The sequence below is a fragment of the Mobula hypostoma genome, chromosome 9 (assembly GCF_963921235.1).
Source record: "Mobula hypostoma chromosome 9, sMobHyp1.1, whole genome shotgun sequence".
NCBI classification, from domain to species: domain Eukaryota; kingdom Metazoa; phylum Chordata; class Chondrichthyes; order Myliobatiformes; family Myliobatidae; genus Mobula; species Mobula hypostoma.
The window spans coordinates 149,009,600-149,032,491 of NC_086105.1; the positions used below are offsets into that span (position 1 = coordinate 149,009,600).

The 22,892-nt window shown below is 41.6% G+C and overlaps 1 protein-coding gene across 2 annotated transcripts in view; it reads left to right on the top strand.

Annotated features, from left to right (window-relative positions):
* Positions 1-22,892, top strand: part of srl (sarcalumenin) — a 119,050-nt gene that overhangs the window by 506 nt on the left and 95,652 nt on the right. The window lies entirely within an intron of this gene.

Consider the following 22,892-nt stretch of genomic DNA (forward strand, 5'->3'; position numbering starts at 1 on the left):
TTGTGGAGAGTTGATGGAAGGAGGTTGAGGAAAGGGATCTGTATAAGATACCCTTGTGTGCCCTTGGGTTAATTTGATCTAGAAATTTTACTGTGGCTCATGTTCGAGTATTCAGGGTTGGTGTAAAGGAACTAAGTATGGAAATGGCTTTGTAACTGGACACTAACCCTGGCTCATTGCCTCGCTATGCCAGCAGCAGTTGTTGGCTCTATGTGCTGTTACACAGGAGATTTATCCCATCTTTTTGACCATTTAAGGAGATCTTTTATTTTTCAAGAGAATTGAGATATTTGAACAATTGAATCCAGCACTGTCCCCTCAAGCATACTAGAGAAGTCCTGTAACTACTGACGTGTTGAACATGGGACTTCCTTTTTCAGGGATCCTTGGCTATAAACCGTTCCCCTTTACCCTTCTCCATACAACTGTCTTGGGAGTTACTGAATAGAGCTGACGCTAGAAGCCCCAAATCCCCAACACCTGCTTCGTTCAATTGCATTCTTCCAAAATGACAATGCAAACCACACCACACAACCTGCCCTTCCCTTAAAGAGAGGAAGAACAGGTTTCCATTAGGCTTAGAATTTTGGCCAAATAGTCAACAAAATCTTTTTGTAGTCTGCTCACTTTTGAATGTATCAAAAGCAGAAAACACTTTTTGCACAATAAAACCTCACAAACAGTAACAACAACCCACTAATCCATTTTATTGAACTTTCTTGAAAATTCCTCCTCTTTGGAGAGTGCTGGGGATCTTGGCTTAATGCCACACCTCCAAAAGTACGCACTTTCTCAGTTTGGTACTGTTCCTGGTTTTTAAAGTAAGGCTGACAGCTTTGGATTTCCAAAAATACAGAAAACTAATGAAGTGTAAACCAAATGACTGAGTTAAAGGCTCCAAACTGTATCCAAATTTATATAGAAACAGCAACTTGTTGTACTGTATTTCTTAAATACAAGGGATTCTGTAGATGCTGGAAATCCAGAGAGACACCCACAAAATGCTGGAGGATCTCAGCAGGTCAGTCTGCAAATATGGAGAGTAAGGAACAGTTGACATTTCGGGCCGAGAACCCTCATCAGAATTGGAAAGGTTCATCAGCAGCCTCCCCTCCATAGATGCTGTCTGATCTGCTGAGTTCCATGTTATGTGTGTTGTGTTGTATTTCTTGCCTTATACCATGTGGTGTTGAGACGGGGCCTATTTAGTAGTAGGTAGACACAGCACACTCGGTGAAGGTCCTAGTAACTAAAGATACTTTCACAACTTATGCAGGCTTCACTGATTGAGTATCGCCCTTGTCATTCATTAAAATGCACCTCATGCAAGGCCTATAAACACGCTTGAAGCTTGCATTGTTGGATGGTTTTTTCCCCATTCAGTAGTGCCCTTCATTACATGTTGTCCTGCAACTTGGCCTCAACTTTTCATCTGCAGAATGGACCCTATTTTCTCTAAGGTGTTTGTGAAACAAATCAGACTTCAATCAGTCTACAACTCTTTAAACCTTTATTGACAACCTTCTTCTGATAAGCTGTTTCATTAAAGCTGTCTTACAACTTGTGTTGTGACTGGTCTCATGGATGAATAACAGAGTTAGCCTCCAACAAGCATTGTTTCTAGCCCCATCCAATAGTCTTTAAAGAGTCATAGTTATAGAGCACTACAGCATAGAAACAGACTCTTCAGTCCATCTAGTCCATCCTGAAGTATTACTCTGCCTTGTCCCATCAACCTGCACTCAGACCATAGTGCTCCATACCCCTCCCATTCATGTACTTATCCAAACCTCTCATAAATGCTGCAATTGAAACCACGTCCACCATTTCTGCCAGCAGCTCATTCCATATTCTCACCACCCTCTGAATGAAGAAGCTCCTCCTCAGGTTCCCTTAAGTATCTCACCATTTCACCCTTAACCTATGGCCTCTAGTTCTAGGCTCACTGAACCTCAATGGAAAAAGCCCACTTGCATTTACCCTTTCATAATTATAATCATAATACCCCTCAATATTATCTGGAATTCTAAGGACAACTTTCCAATTCACTTATATTTTAAAAGCTATCATCAATTTCATTTCCATCACATTGTTTGCTGGACATCCTAATACTTTGTGTGGGATATAAAATTCTCTAACCTCCTTTATTTGCTCTATCAATGATATGATTCTGATGTTTCCCAGTTACTAACCAGTTGTTATTATTATTAAAAGCAGATAATCACTATACCTGCCCATTCACCTCCATTCAGGGCCCCAAACAGTCCTTCCAGGTGAGGCAACACCTCACCTGTGAATCCTCTGGGGTTGACTACTGTGTCTGGCGTTTCCAATGCAGCCTCCTATACATTGGTGAGACCAGTCATAAATTGGGGGATTGCTTTGTTAAGCACCTCCACTCCATTTGTCAAAAGTGGAACTTCCCAGTGACTAAAACAACAGGAATTCTGCAGATGCTGGAAATTCAAGCAACACACATCAAAGCTGCTGGTGAATGCAGCAGGCCAGGCAGCATCTCTAGGAGGAGGTACAGTCGATGTTTCAGGCCCAGTGACTAACTATTTTAATTCCAGTTCCCATTCCCATTCCAACATGTTGGTCCATGGCCGCCTCTTGTTCCATGATGAGGCCACCCTCAGAATGATGAAGCAACACCTTATATTCTGTCTGGGTAGTCTCCAATCTGATGGCATGAACATTAATTTCTTCCAACAGTTAAAAAAATTCCCTCCCATTCCCCTCTTCTGTTCTCCATTCTGGCCTCTTATCCCTTCTCACCTGCCTATCATTCCCCCTGGGTCCTCTCCACCTTCTTGTCTCCCATGGCCCACTCTCCTCTCCTATCAGATTCCTGCTTCTCCAGCCCTTTGGTTTTCCTACCCACCTGGCTTCACCTATCATCTTCTAGCTATCTTCCTTCCCTTCCACCCACCTTTTAACTCTGCACCTTTTCTTTCTAGCCCTGAAGAAGGGTCTTGGCCTAAAAAATGTAGACTGTTCTTTCATTTCCATAGATGCTACCTGACCTGCTGAGTTCCTCTAGCATTTTGTGTGTATTGCTTTGGATTTTCAGCATCTGCAGAATTTCTCATGTTTATGATAATCATTAGGTCTGGATAAAATGTCTCATGCTTTTAAGAGAACAAGAAAGGAAGAAACAGGAACACTGATCATAATTTACCAGTCATCTTTGTTTACTGCTGCTGCTGGACCGGCAGAATGCTAATGTAGTGCATTGTTCAGAAAAGCGCAGATCAATCAATGCTCATCATCATAGGTGTGTGGAGGGAAATTGTGCTTAACTAACTTGACTAGCTGTTTGACATTGTTTAAGATGTGTCAAGATGACACAAGGCATAGAAAGAGTGGACAGTCAGATTCTTTTCCCAGGGTGGAAATGGCTAATACAAGCAGGAATAACTTTTAAGATATTTGGAGGAAAGTATAGGGGGAGATGTCAGAGGTAGGCTTTTTACACAGAGAAGTACTGGGTGCCTGGAACACCCTGCCAGGGATGGTGGTAGAGACAGATACATTAGGAACATTTAAGAAACTATTAGATAGGCAGATGGATGAAAGAAAAATGAAAGGCTATGTGGCAGGGAAGGGTTAGATTGATTTTAAAGTAGGTTAAAGGGTTGGCATAACACTGCGGGCTGAAGGGCCTGTACTGTGCTGAAATGTTCTGTGTACATCAATGATTTTCATTTGAATGTAGAATCTATGATTAGATTGTTTGCAGATTGTGGTTGATAGTGAGAAAGAAATCTGCATACTGCTAGAAAATATCAAAGAATTGTTCAGGTAGGCATTCAAATGGAATTCAATCTATACAGATGTGGCAGTGCATTGGAGATGGCAAATAAGACAAGTCACGCAGAATGTGGACTCTGAAGTGCATCCACACATCCCTGCCGATGACAGGACAAGTGGATAAGGTAGTAAAGAAGCACATGGCCAACAGTTCTGTACAGGTCAAAGAAGATCCAACATGGGTACTAGCCTCCCCAGCATCGAGGACACCTCAAAAGGCAATACCTCTAAAAGTCCTCATTAAGGACCCCTAAGACCCAAGACATGTCCTCTTTTCATTGTTGCTAGTGACAAAGAGGTACAGGAGCCTGAAGACACACACTCAACATTTTAGGAACAGCTGCTTCCTTTCCACCATCAGATTTCCGAATGGACAATGACCCCATGTACACTACTTCACTATATTTTTGCTCTCTTTTTGCACTCCAGCCGGCTCCCCTGCACGCTTTTCATCCGTGCTGGGTTACGAGCTGGTGATCTCTTTGGAAACTCACCAGGCAGAAGGCAATGGCAAACCACTGCTGTAACTTGCCTTGTATGCGGTTCTCCACTACATCAGAAAGGCATGCAGGGAAATCGTCCGCTAACCGGAGAAACTCCGGATGCAACATACCTTTCCCTTTTTATTTAATTTAATTTTAATATATATTTCTTATTTTAATTTATAGTTTTTAAAAAACTATTATTATGTACTGCTGCTGCAAAACAATACATTTCATCACATGTGCCAGTGATATTAAACCTGATTCTGAGATAAAAGCACATAGATTGGATTTGTTTCATACAGTGGGTGTTTTTCTCCTTCACGCTTCTAATTGGTTTTTGCCAAGCCACTCTTTCAGCCCATGGCCACATCAATGGACCATGGCAAAGCCGTCTTGGATCTTGGTGAGAGGGCATGTTTGGACCGGGTGGAAGACATCCTGGGTTGGGGCACTGCAAGAGCAAGCTGGGGTTTATCAGGTGCCCCAATTGGTGTAGTGTTTGCACTGTTTTGGCATGTCGAATTCCCAGTCTACTTGTGGCAGTCCAGTTTCTTCTGGTAACTGCAGTACACCCGGGAGGAGTGAGCTGGGGTCATTGATCAGATCTTGACAGAGGGCCGTGTTGCTGTGCCAGTACTGGCGCCATTCAGTGTATTCGTCATAAGAGTCGAGGTTTTTCAAGTTGTAGAAAGGTTTTCGGGATTTGAGTCAGGAAGTTGGAGGAGTATTTACGATGAGTCTATGAACTGGTGTGTTGTTGGGCATATTTTGGATACACTTGTAGAATTTTGCTGAAGCTGCTCTTCTACGGATCTCCAGGGGTGCTATTCTGCTCGTTGTTGGGAGCCATTGGACAGGCGTGAATTTTAGAGCTCCTGAGATTATTCTCATAGAAGTATGGAGCTGTGTATTGATGATGTTTATACAAATCCAGATTAGACTTGTACAAATCTGAGGAGGATCCAACATCCTTGTGGGCTGGTTTGCTAGAGCTGTTGGGAGTGGTTTAAACTAATATGACGGGGGATGGGAACCAGGATGATAGAACTGAGGATGAGCCAGCAGGTTTACAAGTAGATGATGGGTGTAATATGAATGTTAGGAAGGACAACTCAAAGATTGGGTACAAATGCAGGCAGTGCCAAGAGTTAAGTTGTAACACAGAGGCAAAATTCAAAAGGGCAAAGAATGCAAAATTGAAGATACTGTATTTAAATGCTCATAGTATTCAGAATAAGGTGGATGAACTCACAGCGCAATTAGAGATTGGTCAGTATGACGTTGTGGTCATCACTGAGTCATGGCTGAAAGAAGGTCGTAGTTCGGTGCTAAATATCAAAGGATATACGTTGTATCGAAAGAACATGCAGGAAGGTATAGGCAGTGGTGTGGCTCTGATGGTAAAAGATGGAATTACATCCTGAGAGAAAGGTAACATAGGGTCAGAAGCCAGCTGGTGGCGTAGTGGCATCAGCGCCGGACTTCAGAGCGAAGGTTCCCCAGTTCGAACCCAGCCGGCTCCCTTGCACGAGTGCTGGGTTGAGCTTCAAGCTAGCAACTCGGCCTCGTAAAAATAAGAAAGCCTGCTAAAACAACGCCATCATGACGGTGTCCCAATGAGTCCACTCGAAGTTAAGGGCTAAAAGAAGAAAGAAGGAACATAGGGTCAGGGAATGTCGAATCTTTGTGGGTGGAGTTAAGAAACTGCAAGGGTAAAAAAAATTATGGGAATCATATGTAGGCTTCCAAATAGTAGCCAAGATGTGGGGTTGAGATTGCAAAGGGAGCTGGAAAAGGCATATAATAAGGGAAATGTCACAATTGTAATGGGGACTTCAATATACAAGGGGATTGGGAAAATCAGGTTGGTGTCAGATCGCAAAGAGAGAATTTGTTGAATGCCTATGAGATGGCCTTTTAGAGCAGCTTATGCTTGAACCTACTTGGGGAAAGGCTACCTTAGATTGGGTGTTGTGTAATAATCCAGATTTTATTAGAGACCTTAAGGTAAAGGAACCCTTAAGAGATAGTGATCATTTTATGATTGAATTCATATTGCAATTTGAGAGGGAGAAGCATAACTCACATTCACCAGTATTGCAATGGAATAAAGGGAATTACAGAGACATGAGAGAGGAACTTACCTAAATGGATTGGAGGGGGATACTGGAGGGTTTGGCAGCTGAGCAGAGCTGGCTGAAGTTTCTGGGACTATTTCACAAGGCGCAGGATAGAGATGACCCACAGAAGTTGTTCTCAAATGGCAGGGGTAGGCAACTATGGCTGACAAAGGAAGTTAAGGACAGCATAAAAGCCAAGGAAAGGGCATATAATGTAGCAAAAGTGAATGGGAAGCTGGAAGATTGGGAAGTTTTTAAAAACCAACAAAAGGCAACTAAATAAGCTATAAGAAGGGAAAAGATAAAATATGAAGGCAAACTAGTCAATAATATAAAGCAGGATTCTAAAACTTTTTTCAGTTATATGAAAAGTAAAAGGGAGGTGAGAGTTGATATTGGACCACTGGAAAATGATGCTGGTGAGGTAGTAATGGGGTCAAAGAAATGGCAGATGAGCATAATAAGTATTTTGCTCAATCTTCACTGTGGAAGACACCAGCAGTGTGCCAGAGGTTGTGAATGTCAGGGAGCAGGAGTGGGTGCTATTGCTATTACAAAGAAAAAAGTGCTAGGCAAACTGAAAGGTCTTAAGGTGGATAAATCACCTAGACCAGATGGACTACATCTGTCAGTACCTCCAGTTGAACTCTGTCTTTTTGTGTCTTTCCCCCTAGTTTCCAGTCTGTGGTTTTGTATTGCCATGTGCTCCTGTCCCCGCTCCTGCTCTACTCCGGCCTCTAGTTTTTGGATTTCTCTGGATGTTTTGATCTCTGCCTGAACTTTAGACACCAACTTTGTTTGCACCTTGGGATTTGTTACTCAATTAATATCACTGTGTGCACAATAGTGGGTCTGTGACTGGATCCCTGCTCCAGCATCCTGACAACATCCTGAGTTCTCAAAGAGGTTGCTGAAGAGATAGCATTGGTTATGATCTTTCAAGAATCACCTGATTCTGGCATGGTTCTGGAGGACTGGAAAAATGCAAATGTCACTCCACTCTTTAAGAAGGGAGGAAGGCAAAAGAAAGAAAATTATAGGCCAGTTAGCTTAACCTCAGTGGCCGGGAAAGTGTTGGAGTCCATTATTAAGGACGAGGTTTCAGGGTACTTGGAGACTAATGATAAAATAAGTCAAAGTCAGCATGGTTTCTGTAAAGGGAAATCTTGCCTGACAAATCTGTTGGAGCTCTTTCAGGAAGTAACAAGCAGGGTGGACAAAGGTAGTAGATGTCACTTACTTAGATTTTCAGAAGGCATTTGATAAGGTGCCTCACATGAGGCTGCTTAACAAGATAAAATCCCATAGCATTACAGAAAAGATATTGGCACGGATGGAGGAATGGCTGACAGGCAGGAGCCAGTGAGTGGGAATAAAGGAGGCCTTTTCTGGTTGACTGCCAGTGACTAGTGGTGTTCTTCAGGGGTCATTATTGGGACCACTACTTTTCACATTGTTAGTCAGTGATTTGGATAATGGAATTGTTGGCTTTGGGGCAAAGTTTGCGGATGATGTGAATATAGGTGGAGGGGTAGGTGGTGCTGAGGAAGCAATGTGATTGCAGGAGGACTTAGACAAATTGGAAGAATGGGCAAAAAAGTGGGAGAGGAATACAGTGATGGGAAATGCATAACAATGTATTTTGATAAAAGGAACAATAGTGCAGACTATTATCTAAATAGGGAGAAAATTCAAACATCAGAGGTGCAAAGGGACTTGGGAATCCTTGTGCAGGACTCCGAGAAGATTAATTTACAGGTTGTGTCTGTGGTAAAGAAGGCAAATGCAATGTTGGCAATCATTTCAAGTGGAACAGAATATTAAAAAAAAACAAGGAGATAATGCTGAGGCTTTTTAAGACACTAGTCAGACTACACTTGGAGTATTGTCAACAGTTTTGGGCCCCATGTCTCAGAAAGGATGTGTTATTATTGCTGAGAGTGCAAAGAAGGCTCACAAGGATGATTCCAGAAATGAAGAGGATAACATATGAGGAGCGTTTGGCAGTGCTGGGCCTGTACTCACTGGAATTTAGAAGAATGTGATGGGATCTCACTGATTGGAAGGACTCGATGTGGAGAGGATGTTTCCTATGTGTCCAGAACTAGAGGGCACAGCTTAAAAATTGAGGGGAAACTGTTTAGATCAGAGATAAGGAGGAATTTTTTTAGCCAGAATCTGTGGAATGCTTTGTCACAGACAGCTGTGGAGGCCAAGACCATGAGTATATTTAAAGCGAAAATTGATAGTTTCCTGATCGGTCAGGGCATCAAAGGTTATGGCGAGAAGGCAGGTGTATGGGGTTGAGTGGGATCCGGGATCAGCCATGATGGAATGGCGGAGCAGACTTATAATCTTATGGTCTAAATCTAGCTAGGCCACCGTTAGAGAACCGCAATAGTTCTAGACCCCACAAGAATATGGTATCAACAACAGATGTTTATGAAGATATGCCAGTGCCAGAGAATAGTCAAGCTGTTTTCTTTTGAACATCAATGGCCAATGGGAGAGTTAATTGAGGTGGATGAAATTATCATAAGTCCAGGCAGAGGGGATGGAAAGCACTTCAGACTTTAGCAGTAAGTTCAACAACCAGGATCACAGATTTGATAGAATTTGTTAAGGTTTAGGAGCTAATTAGTCTTATTTTGCTGTTGTTGCTGCTTGTGTTGTTCTGCTGAGCTTAGTGGACATGCAATGTTGGTGTCAGAATGTGTGGTGACACTTGCGGGCTGCACCACAACACATCCTCAAATTGTGTTGGTTGTTAATACAAATGATGCATTTCACTGTATAATTCAATGTATATGTGATAAATGAATTCAAATCTGAAAATGAATCTCAGTCTGGATTAGTGGGGCAGAGAAAGATGTTTTCAGGTGGAGGTAGAAGTCTAGGCATCCAGCAATTAGGAAGAGCAATTTATTTTATATTGTTTTTCACACACAGAAATGGCTTTGAAGTAAAGTAATTGTTCATAAAACAAATTCTTGTTCATATGGAAAAGGCCAGAAATGCACAAAGAATAAATTATTTTAAGAAGACAAGGATAGAAAATTGTCTGAAAGCATGGGAAAGCTCTAATAAGGCTCGATCCAGCAGTCAGATTCATACTCCACTGCTCCCTGCTTTACATACATCTTTTTTTCTTGTTACTAGAACTGTCACAGATCTGTTTCAGGGATCCAGCACATATGCCTGGGTCAGCCTTTGACAGAATTTGAAAGTTAAAATAACTCAAAACTGAACGCCACTTCAATCTATCTAGTCAGGTGTCTTGTTGATGCTCAGCCAACAAGGGGAGCTCTGGGTCTGTCTAGCACAGATCAAACATTATTTGTGTTGAGAGAAGCTTTTATCCCCCTTTTACATGAGACTTTATAAACATAAGAAATTGTGCAAATGATGGAAATCAGCCCCTTACCTCTTAACACCTATCGCTTCCCTGCTTCTTACTTCATCCCCCTCTCCTCCACACACGTACCTTCTCTCTCACCTATCACCTGCCAGCTTGTACTCCTTTCCATACTCCCACTTACTTATTCTGACTTGCTTTGCTTTGATGCTGTTGCCGCTTGTTGTTCTGCTGAATATTGTGGACATGCTGTGTTGGCTACAGAATGTGTGGCAACGCTTGCGGGCTGCCCCCAGCACATCCTTAGATTGTGTTGGTTGTTAATGCAAATGACGCATTTCACTGTATGTTTTGATATATATGTGATAAATCAATCTATTTATTCCCCTCCATAGATGCTGCCTAATTTGCTGAGTTCCTCCGGCATTTTGTGTGTATTGTATATGAGACTTCCTATTGTTTTTTTTTGTCCAAAAAATGCTTTGCTGAGGAAGATCCACTATTTCTCATGAATAAACTGGTAGTCAGTCTCTTGCTTAAGAAACAAAAAATAGGAGCAGAAGTTGGTCATTTGGTCTCTCAAACCTGCTCCACCATTCAATATGATCATGGCTGATTATACTCCAAGCATGATCTCTTCTGCATATTCCTCAATTCCCTGAGAGTAATCTACTTCCTCTTTAAATATCCCCATCGGTCTACCCACCACAATTCTCTGACGTAGAGAATTCCAGAGATTCACCATCCGCAGCTTGAGCCATTGTCATCCATGTTATAAAGATATTCCATCCACAATGCCATTAGGTAGAGATACTGACCCAGCAGCAATGCTAACATACACTCAGTGGCCACTTTATTAGGTACGGGAGTGGAATCCAGTGTGGTCTTGCACTGCTGTAGTCCATCCTCTTCAAGTTCAATGTGTTGTGCATTCAGAGATGCTCTTCTGCACACCACTGTTGTAACACATGGTTATTTGAGATACTGTCACCTTCTCCCAGCTTAAACCAGTCTGGCCATTCTCCTCTGACTTCTCTCATTAACAAGGTGTTTTTGTATACAGAACTGCTGCTCATTGGATGCTTTCTGTTTCTCATACCATTCTCTGTAAACTCTAGAGACAATTGTGTGCGAAAATCCCAGGAGATCAGCAGTTTCTTAGATACTCAAACAACTCCCTCTGGCACCAGCAATCATTCCACAGTCAAAGTCACTTAGATCACATTTCTTCCCCATTCTGATGTTTGGTCTGAACAACAACTGAACATCTTGACAATGTCTGCATGCTTTTATGTATTGAGTTGCTGCCACATGATTGGCTGATTAGATATTAGCATTACTGAGGTGTACCTAATAAAGTGGCCACCGAGTGTATGTCCACACCCAAGTAGTGAGTGACATGGAGGTGAACTTTGAGAAGCTACATTCCTATTAGTGGAAAATAGAGGAGATAGACAGTATAGGGTGCTGTAGAGATTAGGGATATGGTGTTATCATGGCTAAAGCATTGGATTAGCAATCCAGAATCTACTGAGTACAAATCACACATTGAGAACAAGAGAATTTAAATTAATTACATAGATCTCATCATCATCATCATCATCATCATCATCATCATCATCATCAGGTGCCGTGCCCAGTTTGAGCTTTGACTGCTATGGCCCACACACTCTTGTTTTGGGTTAAGTGGATCAATTTATTGGTATTCATTTCCAATTCTCTGGCTGCTGTCTCCATCATCATTTGTCTTTGTCTTCCTCTTGCTTTCTTCCCTTCAATCTTTCCCATAAATACTGTGCATTCTAACTCCTCTTTCCTAATCACATGTCCAATGAAGTTACGTTGCCTTGTCATGATCTCATACATTATTTCTCTTTTTGTGTTTGCTCTGTTCATGACATCCTCGTTAGATATTCGTTTCGTCAATGATATTCTTTGCATCCTCCTCAAAAACCACATCTCTGCTGCTACAATTCGTTTCCTCATGTTACTAGATATTGTCCAACATTCTGAGCCATATAACATAACTGGATAAACGTAACATTTCAGTACTCTGAGGTGGGTTGTCATGCCTAGTTCAGTATTGGTTAGTATACTCTTCATTCTCGTAAAGGTGTCTCTTGCCATCCCTATTCTTCTTTTGATGTCCATGTCGCACCTGCCATCTGATGTCACCCAGCTTCCTAAGTAGCAAAAGTTCTTTACTTATTTTATGTCTTCCCCATTTATTCTCTGCTTGCAGATAGGATTCTCCTTCTTTTTGGATATCACCATACATTCTGTCTTTTTGCAATTGATAGATAGACCCATTTTTGCACTTCCTTCAACAATTATATCAATTAAATTTTGTAGTTCTTCCTCCGTACTTGCAATTAACACAGTGTCATCTGCATATCTGAAATTATTGATGTTTTCACTGCCAACTTTGATTCCCAAGATGTCTCTTATTTTTTGTAATATTGTTTCACTGTACACATTAAGTAAATCAAGGGAGAAAACACACCCTTGTCTAACACCTTGCTTGATTTTCGTAAACTGACTCACTTCTCCATCTAGTCGTACAGCGGCAGTTTGTTCCCAGTACAGATTTCTGATTAGGCAGAGGTCTTTCGAATCTAGATCTAGAGTTTTCTGTAATATTTCAAATAACTTATTGTGCTTCACTTTATCAAATGCTTTTGTGTAATCGATAAAACAAACAAACAAATCTTTTTGCACTTGAATAGCTCGTTCCGATAGCATCCTTAACATCAATATTGCGTTTCTTGTACCTTTGTCTTTCACAAAACCACATTGTTCAACTTTGTCTATTTCAGCTTGTATCTTACTTTTAGCTCTTGTCATCAAAATTCTTAGAAGTATCTTGGTGATATAAGACCACAAGACAAAGGAGCAGAAGTCGGCCATTCGGCCCATCAAGTCTGCTCTGCCATTCTCCCATTTAGTCCCACTCCCCTGCCTTCTCACCATAACCTTTGATGCCCTGGCTGCTCAGATACCTATCAATCTCTGCCTTAAATACACCCAATCACTTGACCTCCACTGCCACCCGTGGCAACAAATTCCACAGATTCACCACCCTCTGGCTAAAAAAATTTCTTCGCATCTTTGTTCTGAATGGGCGCCCTTCAATCCTTAAGTCATGCCCTCTTGTACTAGACTCCCCCATCATGGGAAACAACTTTGCCACATCCACTCTGTCCATGCCTTTAAACATTCGAAATGTTTCTATGAGATCCCCCCTCATTCTTCTAAACTCCAAGGAGTACAGTCCAAGAGCGGTCAAATGTTCCTCATATGTTAACCCTCTCATTCCCGGAATCACTCTAGTGAATCTTCTCTGAACCCTCTCCAACAACAGCACATCCTTTCTTAAATAAGGAGATCAAAACTGCACACAGAACTCCAAATGAGGTCTCACCAGTGCCTTATAGAGCCTCAGCATCACATCCCTGCTCCTATATTCTATTCCTCTAGAAATGAATGCCAACATTGCATTCGCCTTCTTCACCACCGACTCAACCTGGAGGTTAACCTTAAGGGTATCCTACACGAGGACTCCCAAGTCCCGTTGCATCTCAGAACTTTGAATTTTCTCCCCATTTAAATAATAGTCTGCCCATTTATTTCTTCTACCAAAGTGCATAACCATACACTTTCCAACATCGTATTTCATTTGCCACTTCTTTGCCCATTCTCCCAATCTATCCAAGACTCTCTGCAGACTCTCTGTTTCCTCAGCACTACCAGCCCCTCCACCTATCTTTGTATCATCAGCAAACTTAGCCACAAAGCCATCTATTCCATAATCCAAATCATTGATGTACAACGTAAAAAGAAGCGGCCCCAACACAGACCCCTGTGGAACACCAGAATAGGATCCCTTTATTCCCACTCTCTGTTTCCTGTCAATCAGCCAACGCTCTATCCACGTATGTAACTTTCCCGTAATTCCATGGGTTCTTATCTTGTTTAGCAGCCTCATGTGCGACACCTTGTCAAAGGCCTTCTGAAAATCCAAATACACAACATCCACTGCATCTCCCTAGTCTAGCCTACTTGAAATTTCCTCAAAAAATTGCAATAGGTTTGTCAGGCAGGATTTTCCTTTAAGGAAACCATGCTGAGTTCTGCCTATTTTGTTATATGCCTCCAGGTACTCTGTAACCTCATCCTTGACAATTGACTCCAACAACTTCCCAACCACCGACGTCAAGCTAACAGGTCTATAATTTCCTTTTTGCTTCCTTGCCCCCTTCTTAAATAGCGGAGTGACATTTGCAATTTTGCAGTCCTCCCGAACCATGTCAGGATCTATTGACTTTTGAAAGTTCATTGCTAATGCCTCAGCAATCTCCACAGCTACTTCCTTCAGAACATGAGGGGGCATTCCATCTGGTCTGGGAGATTTATCTACCCTTAGACTATTCAGCTTCCTGAGTACTTCCTCTGTCGTAATTGTGTCTGTGCACACTTCTCTTCCCTGACACCCTTGAGTGTCCGGTATACTGCTGATGTCTTCCTCAGTGAAGACTGATACAGAATACTCATTCAGTTCCTCCGCCATCTCCTTATCTCCCATTACAATTTCTCCAGCATCATATTCTATCGGTCCTATATCTACTCTCACCTGTCTTTTACTTTTTATATACTTGAAAAAGCTTTTAGTATCTTCTTTGATATTATTTGCTAGCTTCCTTTCATAGTTCATTTTTTCCCTCTTAATGACCTTCTTAGTTTCCTTTTGTAAGCTTTTAAAAACTTCCCAATCCTCTGTCTTCCCACTAATTTTTGCTTCCTTGTATGCCCTCTCCTTTGCTTTAACTTTGGCTTTAACTTCTCTTGTCAGCCACGGTTGCATCCTTTTTCCATTTGAAAATTTCTTCTTTTTTGGGATCTATCTGTCTTGCACCTTCCTCACTTCTTGCATAAACTCCAGCCACTGCTGCTCTGCTGTCCTTCCCGCCAGTGTCCCTTTCCAGTCAACTTTGGCCAGTTCCTCTCTCATGCCACTGTAATTTCCTTTACTCCACTGAAACACCGACACATCAGATTTCGGCTTCTCTTTTTCTAATTTCACAGTGAACTCAATCATGTTATGATCACTGCCTCCTAAGGGTTCCTTCACCTCAATCTCTCCAATCACCTCCGGTTCATTACACAATACCCAATCCAGTACAGCCGATCCCCTAGTGGGCTCAACAACAAGCTGTTCTAAAAAGCCATCTCATAGACTTTCTACAAATTCTCCTTCTTGAGATCCAGTGCCGACCTGATTTTCCCAATCCACTCGCATGTTAAAATCCCCTACAATTATCATAACACTGTCCTTCTGACAAGCCTTTTCTATTTCCTGTTGTAATTTGTAGTCCACATCACTGCAGCTGTTAGGAGGCCTATATATAACTCGCATCAGGGTCCTTTTACCCCTGCGATTTCTTAGCTCAACCCATAAAGATTCTGTACCTTCTGATCCTATGTCACCTCTTTCTAATGATTTAATATCATTTCTTACCAATAAAGCCATGCCACCCCCTCTGCCTACCTTCCTATCCTTCTGATACACCGTGTATCCTTGGACGTTCAGCTCCCAGGGACATGCATCCTTTAGCCACATCTCAGTGATGGCCACAATATCATAACTGTCAATCTGTAGCTGTACGACAAGATCATCTACCTTATTCCTTATGCTGCGTGCATTTAAGTACAACACCTTAAGTCCAGTATTTGATACTTTTTGCTTTGATTGCTCTGCAACTTTATTGCACATCGCCTGCCTGTCCTTCTTGACATCTTTACTGCTCACTATCGTAGATTTATTTCTGTTTTCCCCCTCCTCCACTCTATCATTCCAGTTCCCATCCCCCTGCCAAATTAGTTTAAACCCTCCCTAACAGTTCTATTAAACCTTCCCGCCAGGATATTGGTCCCCTTCGGGTTCAGGTGTAATCCGTCCTTTCTGAACAGGTCATACTTCCCCCAGAAGAGATCCCAATGATCCAAGAATCTAAAGCCCTGCCCCCTGCACCAGTCTCTCAGCCACATATTCATCTGCCTGATCCTACTATTCTTGCCCTCGCTAGCACGTGGCACAGGTAGCAATCCTGAGATTACTACCCTGGAGGTCCTGCTTCTCAGCTTCCTTCCTAACTCCCAGAAATCTCTCTTCAGGACCTCCTCCCTTTTCCTATCTATGTCATTGGTACCAACATGTACCAAGACAGCTGGCTGCTCGCCCTCTCCCTTCAGAATATTCTGGACCCGATCCGAGACATCCTGTACCCTGGCACCTGGGAGGCAACACACCATGTGGGTATCTCTATCAGGCTCACAGAATCTCCTGACTGTTCCCCTGAGTATGGAATCCCCTATGACTACCGCATTCCTCTTCTCCCTCCTTCCCTCCTGCACAACAGCGCCAGGCTCAGTGCCAGAGACCTGGTCACTGTGGTCATCCCCTGTCAGGTCATCCCCCTCAACAGCATCCAAAACGAGATACCTATTGCTAAGGGGGGCAGCCACAGGGGTGCTCTCCACAATCTGGGCATTTTCCTTCCCTCTCCTGACAGTCACCCAGTTTTCTGACCCCTGTAACCTAGGGATGACTACCTTCCTGTAGCTCCTGTCTATCACCTCTTCACTTTCCCTAATAAGCAATAGGTCATCAAGCTGCAGCTCCAGATCCCTAACATGGTCTCTGAGGAGCTGCATTTCGGTGCACCTGACTCACTAAACTTATAGTCCTATGTAATTCACATTCTATTCCTCCAGCTTTCTTAGGAAGAGTGATAAATACTGATTTTTTCATCTCTTCTAGTATTATTCCAGTCTCATAAATGTCATTGATTAAATCAATAAGTTTTTCAATTCCATAATCTTCAAGGGCAATAATTTGTTCTATTACTAATTCATCAGGACCTGCTTCCTTTCCTTTCTTCATCTTATTTATTGCATTACGAACTTCAAATTTTAAAATACTTGGACCTTCAATGTTTTTCTTAATTTCTGGTTTTTCGCCTCGATCATCTTCAAACAATTCCTGAATATACTCCGTCCATCTGTTCATAATCTCATCTTTTTCCATGACAATGGTACTGTCCTTTGCTTTCAAACATCTACCTGAAGAACAGAGGAGCTTTTTACCAGTGATATTCTTGATTTGTTGATGTAACCTTTTTGGATCAGTAATAGGGATTCTTCCTATCTGCTCACATTCCTGGTTTAACCATTCTTCCTTGGCTTTTTGACATAAGTTTTTAACTTTTTTTATCTAAGGACTTATATTCTATAGGATTTGCTTTCTTCCATTAGATTTTTGATTTCATCTGTCATCCATTTATTCTTTGCGCTTTTTTCTTTTTTAGGAATCACTGACTTTGCGGATTCTACCAAGGCATCCTTCAGAGAGTTAGATTTCATTTCTACATGATTGCTATCATCTTCAACAGATTCTATTTCTAGACTTTGAAATCTATTCCTTACTTCAATTGTAAATTATTGTCTTAAATTTTCTTCTTTAATTAATTGCAAGTAGTCAAGGGATTGTTCAGGTTTTTGCTTCTTTAGTTTTGTAAATACATAGATCTAGTATTTTTTAAAAAAATTTCAGAGCCCACTGAGTGACAAACAGGATTAAAAACATGATGAAACATAAAAGGTGCATGGAATATGTCATCCAAATAAATGTAGTATGAATCAGACTGAATATTGTAAACTGGGAGAAAGATGAAAAGAAAACTAAAACATTGAAGGAGAGACTATTTGAATTAAGTAGTAGTTAATAGAAAAAAAGAGCCTAAAAGTCTTCCTTAGGCATGAAAGTAGGATGTCAGTAGGGCCAGTTAGGGACAAAGAGAAATATCTATGTTGAGACAGAGGACAGGGCTAAAACTCTTGAAGGGTATTTTATATCTGACTTTACCAAGGGAGTTGCAGTACTATAACAGTTACATAATGCTATTACAGTGCCAGCAACCCAGGTTCAATTCCTGCTCCTCTCTCTAAGGGCTTTTCACATTGTCCTTGTGACGGTCTGGGTTTCCTCCAGGTGCTCCGGTTGCCTCCCATATTTCAAAGACAGTAATTGGGTGGAGCGAGCCTGTTACTGTGCTGTATCTCTAAATAAATAGAAGATAATAGATGAAAATTATTGTCTGGTAGGTATTAAGCTTGAAGTAATGGTCCAGATGAAATGCATCCCTTATTGTGGAGGAAATAGGTGGTGAAGATCGCTGAAGTGCTTGTTCAAATCTTCCTATATAGTGGGGACAAGCAGAGGACTAAAAGATGACCAACATGACTTCCTTGATTAAAAACTAGTGCGAGGACTTGTCTGGCAACTAAAATCAGAACAGTTTAATCTTGGTTTTGGAAACTACAATCATTGAAAAGAAAGCTGGTTTTAGAAGAAAACTTGGAAAAGTTTGAATTAACAAAGGAAACCCATCACAGATTTCAAACTTCAAAGTTTAAAGTACAAAAAGTATATATACTATACACAACCTTGAGAGTTGTCTCCTTATAGGCAGCCACAAAACATAGAAACCCAATAGAACCCATTAAAAAAAGACTGTTCAATATTCAATGTGCCAGGAAAAAAAACAAATTGTGCAAACAATAAAATTAATCAAACAGCATTCAGAACTGAAGTTCAGAAAAGTGAGTCCACAGCCATGAAGCCAGTCATAGCCGATCCAGAAGCCAGTTAGGCACACCCTCAGTTTAGGGCAGAGATGAGTAAACCTCACGAGCAGTGAGCTGAACACTGGAATCGCGATTCACATTTTTGATCAGGTAACGAAGAAGTTTGGGGGAGCACAGTGACACAGTTAGTGACCCAGGTTCAAACCTGACCTATGTGGAGTTTGCATGTCCTCCCTATAACCACAGGGGTTTCCTCTGGGTGCTTGGGCTTCTTTCTATAACTCAGAGATGTGTGGGTTAGTAAATGAATTAACCCTCGTGTGTAGGAGAGTGGTAGTAAACAGGAGAGTATATGGACATGTGGAAGAATAAAATCCAATGACTCTAGTCTGAATGAAAGCTTGGTGATCGGTATGGACATGGTGGGCTAAAGTAGTTGACTCTTTGACTCCATGAGAAGCTGATAGATCTGACTAAAATTCCATTTTAAGGCAGTAAAAACAGAATCTGAACTTTTAAATGGGGATTCGATACAGATTTGGATGGGAAAGTGTAGTCAATTATGGAGAAAGAGCAGGAAATGGGTTAGGATTAATTGGATTGTTCTATATAAAGCCAACAAGGCATACTTCTTTGCAGTAATTATTCTATCCTGTCAACAATAGTGACTGTAAAAACTACCAGATTGTCATAAAAATCCAGCTGTTTCACTAATGTTCCTTTGGGAAGAAAATTGCCTCCCTTTATCTAGGGGAGGTCATAACAATATAAGAGAGGTCAGTCCCAAAAGGTGATTGGCAGTCCGGGATTCAAGCCACCACAGGATAGATCCTTTAATGGCTGCACTGTAAGAAGCTCTCAGAGGTTATGGGTCTTGTTTGAAGAACTCAGACCCACACATTGCAATTGATTCTCAACTATTAATAAAATTGGCCTATAAATCTGCTAAGTTCAAAGGCTATTCAAGCTTGTCTAACCAACAGCACCACGCTGTGTGCATGAGAAAAGAAAGACATTGAAGACAGTCCTGATGAAGTGTCTCCACCCAAAATGTAGACTATTTATTCCAATCCATTGATGCTGCCTGACTTGCTGAGCTCCTCCAGCATCTTCTGTGTGTGTGTGTTGCCCTGGATTTCCAACACCCGCAGAATCTCTTGTGTTTAAGATACTGATGATGCTGTACATCCTGGAGATGAGACCCAGTGGTGGAGTGGATGAATATTGAACTGAGTGTAAGGAGAACCAATCAAGTGATCTATCCTGTCCTGTTGTGGGCAGGGGGGGGTCAAGCCTCCTAAATGTTGTTGTGGCTGCCCTATCCAAGTAAGTGATCTTACAAACTGTAGACTACGGAGTTAGATGTCCAAATGATGAATCACTGATCTGTGCACACTGAAGGTGAGCCTTTTGTATTGTGACAGGAACACCAGAGGTCTGTAGAAAAAAATGCTCCAACGTGACCACAGAGTGTGGTACTTTTGATCCTTCCTTGGTTCTAATTGGAACTGCAAGTTGGTAACATGCCATCAGGAAAACCATTGGGACTAGTGTTGAAAACTGGGGCTTAATCCTTGCTATAGTGAATTAACACATTCCAATATCCATAGATCACTGCTTCACATCACATGTGACATGATCATGGATATGCATTTTAAGGTTAAAGGCCAGCTCTTTTTTGCGTCTACTGCAGTGTTGTATTACATTTTAGTAATAATTTGACATTTAATACCAAGTTGTACTGTTAACACCAATTGCTAGTGAACCCAATTACTTACAACATGCCCCAAACTGTAAGTGGATTATTAAGGTTCTCGTCTTGTCCTTATCAAGGTTGGTGTAATAGTTCCGACAAACCTAGGCGTATGTATGTTTTTTCTATGTAACATATTTTCATTGTTAATGACAATATACTGTTGTTAAGATGACATACAAAATTAAGTTCAGATGTGATATCCAAAGATTTTATGTGTAACTACTCATGAAAGATGATTTTTTTGGGAAAGTGCTGAAAGAGAAGATCTAGGTCAAAAGAGTGGGAAGACGAAGTGAAGGAAAATGTGACTGAAAAGAGGACTGACTGGAGATGGGAAGAACGTTATCAATGAGAGAACAGAGAGAAGAAATTGAGGTACTGGAGGGACAAGAAACTAAGGGGTGAAGATCCACAGACTAAATAATTGTAGGCAATTTACTGGACAGGAGGTGCAGGAAGGACAATGTTCCAAATGGGTAAAGTATTAGTTGACATAAAGTTTAAGTCTTAGAGTCATAATGCATCAAAGCAGGACATTCAGCCCAGCATATTCACACTTTCCAGTGGATACCCATCCTTATTAATTCCAGGGAGACACAAGAGACTGAAGGTGCTGAAACCTGGAACAACACACAATCTGCCCACATTGGGCCTTTGACTTCAGTGGACCTGCAGAGATTCGTAGGCGGAGGCTTCCACAGACTTCCAGGCTTCTCATCGAACTTTGAAGTTCGATCTTCGGTATCAACCCCAGGACTCACCAGAATCAGAATCAGGTTTATTATCACCGGCATGTGTTGTGAAATTTGTTATTTAATGACGACAATTGAAGACCCTGGATGAAGACCAGAACTCCAGTCCTGCCAACTCGCGGGCCTAGAGAGGATTACAAGCCCTTGTACCTTCTGCCTGCATGGAACTCTGATCCCAGAAACTCCCAGCAATTCACTAACATGGGAGGGCCACCAGCCACCGTCCTCTCTAGTTTGCTGACTCGATATCTGACTACTGATGTCCTTCTTCCTGTGTCCATGTCACTGGTCTTCAGAATGCGGAGTGGAGGTGTAGACTCTGGATTGACTTCTAACTCACCCATACCCCTCTCTCTAAACCCTATCCTGACCTCTAACTCCACTCTCTGTCCCAAAAATCATCGCTACAAACCTAAAAACAACTAAAAGCCATTTGTCTGAGCTGCAACCTTGATGGAGACTGCTTCTCGGCTTCTAATTAGATGGCAGTGTAATTGGAGTCAGACTAAAAACATGGACACAAGACCAGCTACTCATTATTTAAGGAGATCATAGGAGCTGATGGACAACTATCAATATCAACTGTCATGAGTAAGGTGGGAACTGGTATTCTGTATCTTTTTTATTTATCTTAAATATTTTTCCTTCCTTTTGTTGGTGCTATGCTGGATTGAAACCCTCTAAAAGACTGATAGTATGACCATGAGCAGCCATTTAATCTGGGTCAAGTGACGCCTACATATGCTCCTGATATGCTACTGAATACAAAAAGCACATTCCATATTCATAGTTGCTCTTTGCTTGAACTGATCTCACTGCCCTGTTCTTTCCCCATAGTTTTATAATATGCTGTATTTCAAATCTTTATAAAAACCTTATCATTAAATGCAAACAACTCATTCATAGCAAGATGTTCCAAACTCAAACTATCCTCTGTGTAATTTCTCATAAACCTTTTTATTTGCTCTTTAAATGGCAATGCATTACTCAAGTTAAAAAAGAATTGCGATCAGTTAAAAAGAAATTCGAACATGTTATTTGGACTTCTGGTCAAGATGGTGCCTGCATACAACAATCCTTCAGTCAACATCTCTGGATGGATCGTGAAACCATATATTTCACTTATTTTATGTCTTTTATGGTTATTGTTCATTTTTAATGTGATTCTGAAAGTGCTGGAGTTTGTGATTTGCAGTTCAGAGATCATTTGGGTGTTTTAGCACTCTGCAGTCTCTGAGAGGATTTTAGGAGGCAGAGGCAGCGTGCCCAGCCCTTGTTGTCAAGAAGGCTGCAGGGCGTGAGCCAATGTTCGAGAGGGGAGACTGCCTTTTGATCGCTGGTGGGATCGCTCTGCTAACAGAGAGGGGAGACTGCCTTTTGATCATTGGTGGGATTACTCTGCTGCCGGAGAGGGGAGACTGCCTTTTGATCGCTGGTGAGATTGCTCTGCTGCTGCAGAGGGACAGTGCCTTTTGATCACTGGTGGATCACTCTGCTATCGGAGAGGTGACACTGCCTTTTGATCGCTGGTATGATCGCTTTGCTATTGGAGAAGGAGACTGCCTTTTGATCACTGGTGAGATCGCTCTGCTGCTGCAGAGGGAAAAGCCTGCTGCTGTGCCTGGAGGATGTTACCCTGGTTTTCTGTGTTTTGGATATGGACTTGGACTATAGTCTTTTTTCAGTCTTATAGTTTTTTTTGTATTCTGTGTTTTTCACCTGATTCTTCTTGGTTTTTTTTGTGCTGGGGAGGGGGATTATGGGGATCAACGTGCCTGTTCCGTTTTTGTTAATTTTGTGTGTTGGTGGGGGGAAGAGGGATATGAGGGTTGATGATCGTGCTGCCGTTCTTTTCTTTCTTGGTTTCATGGCTATCTGGAGAAGAAGAATTTCAGAGTTGTTATTATACCTTGATAATAAATGTACCTTGGAATGTATTGTATATTCTCTGAACACTTCCCTTAATCA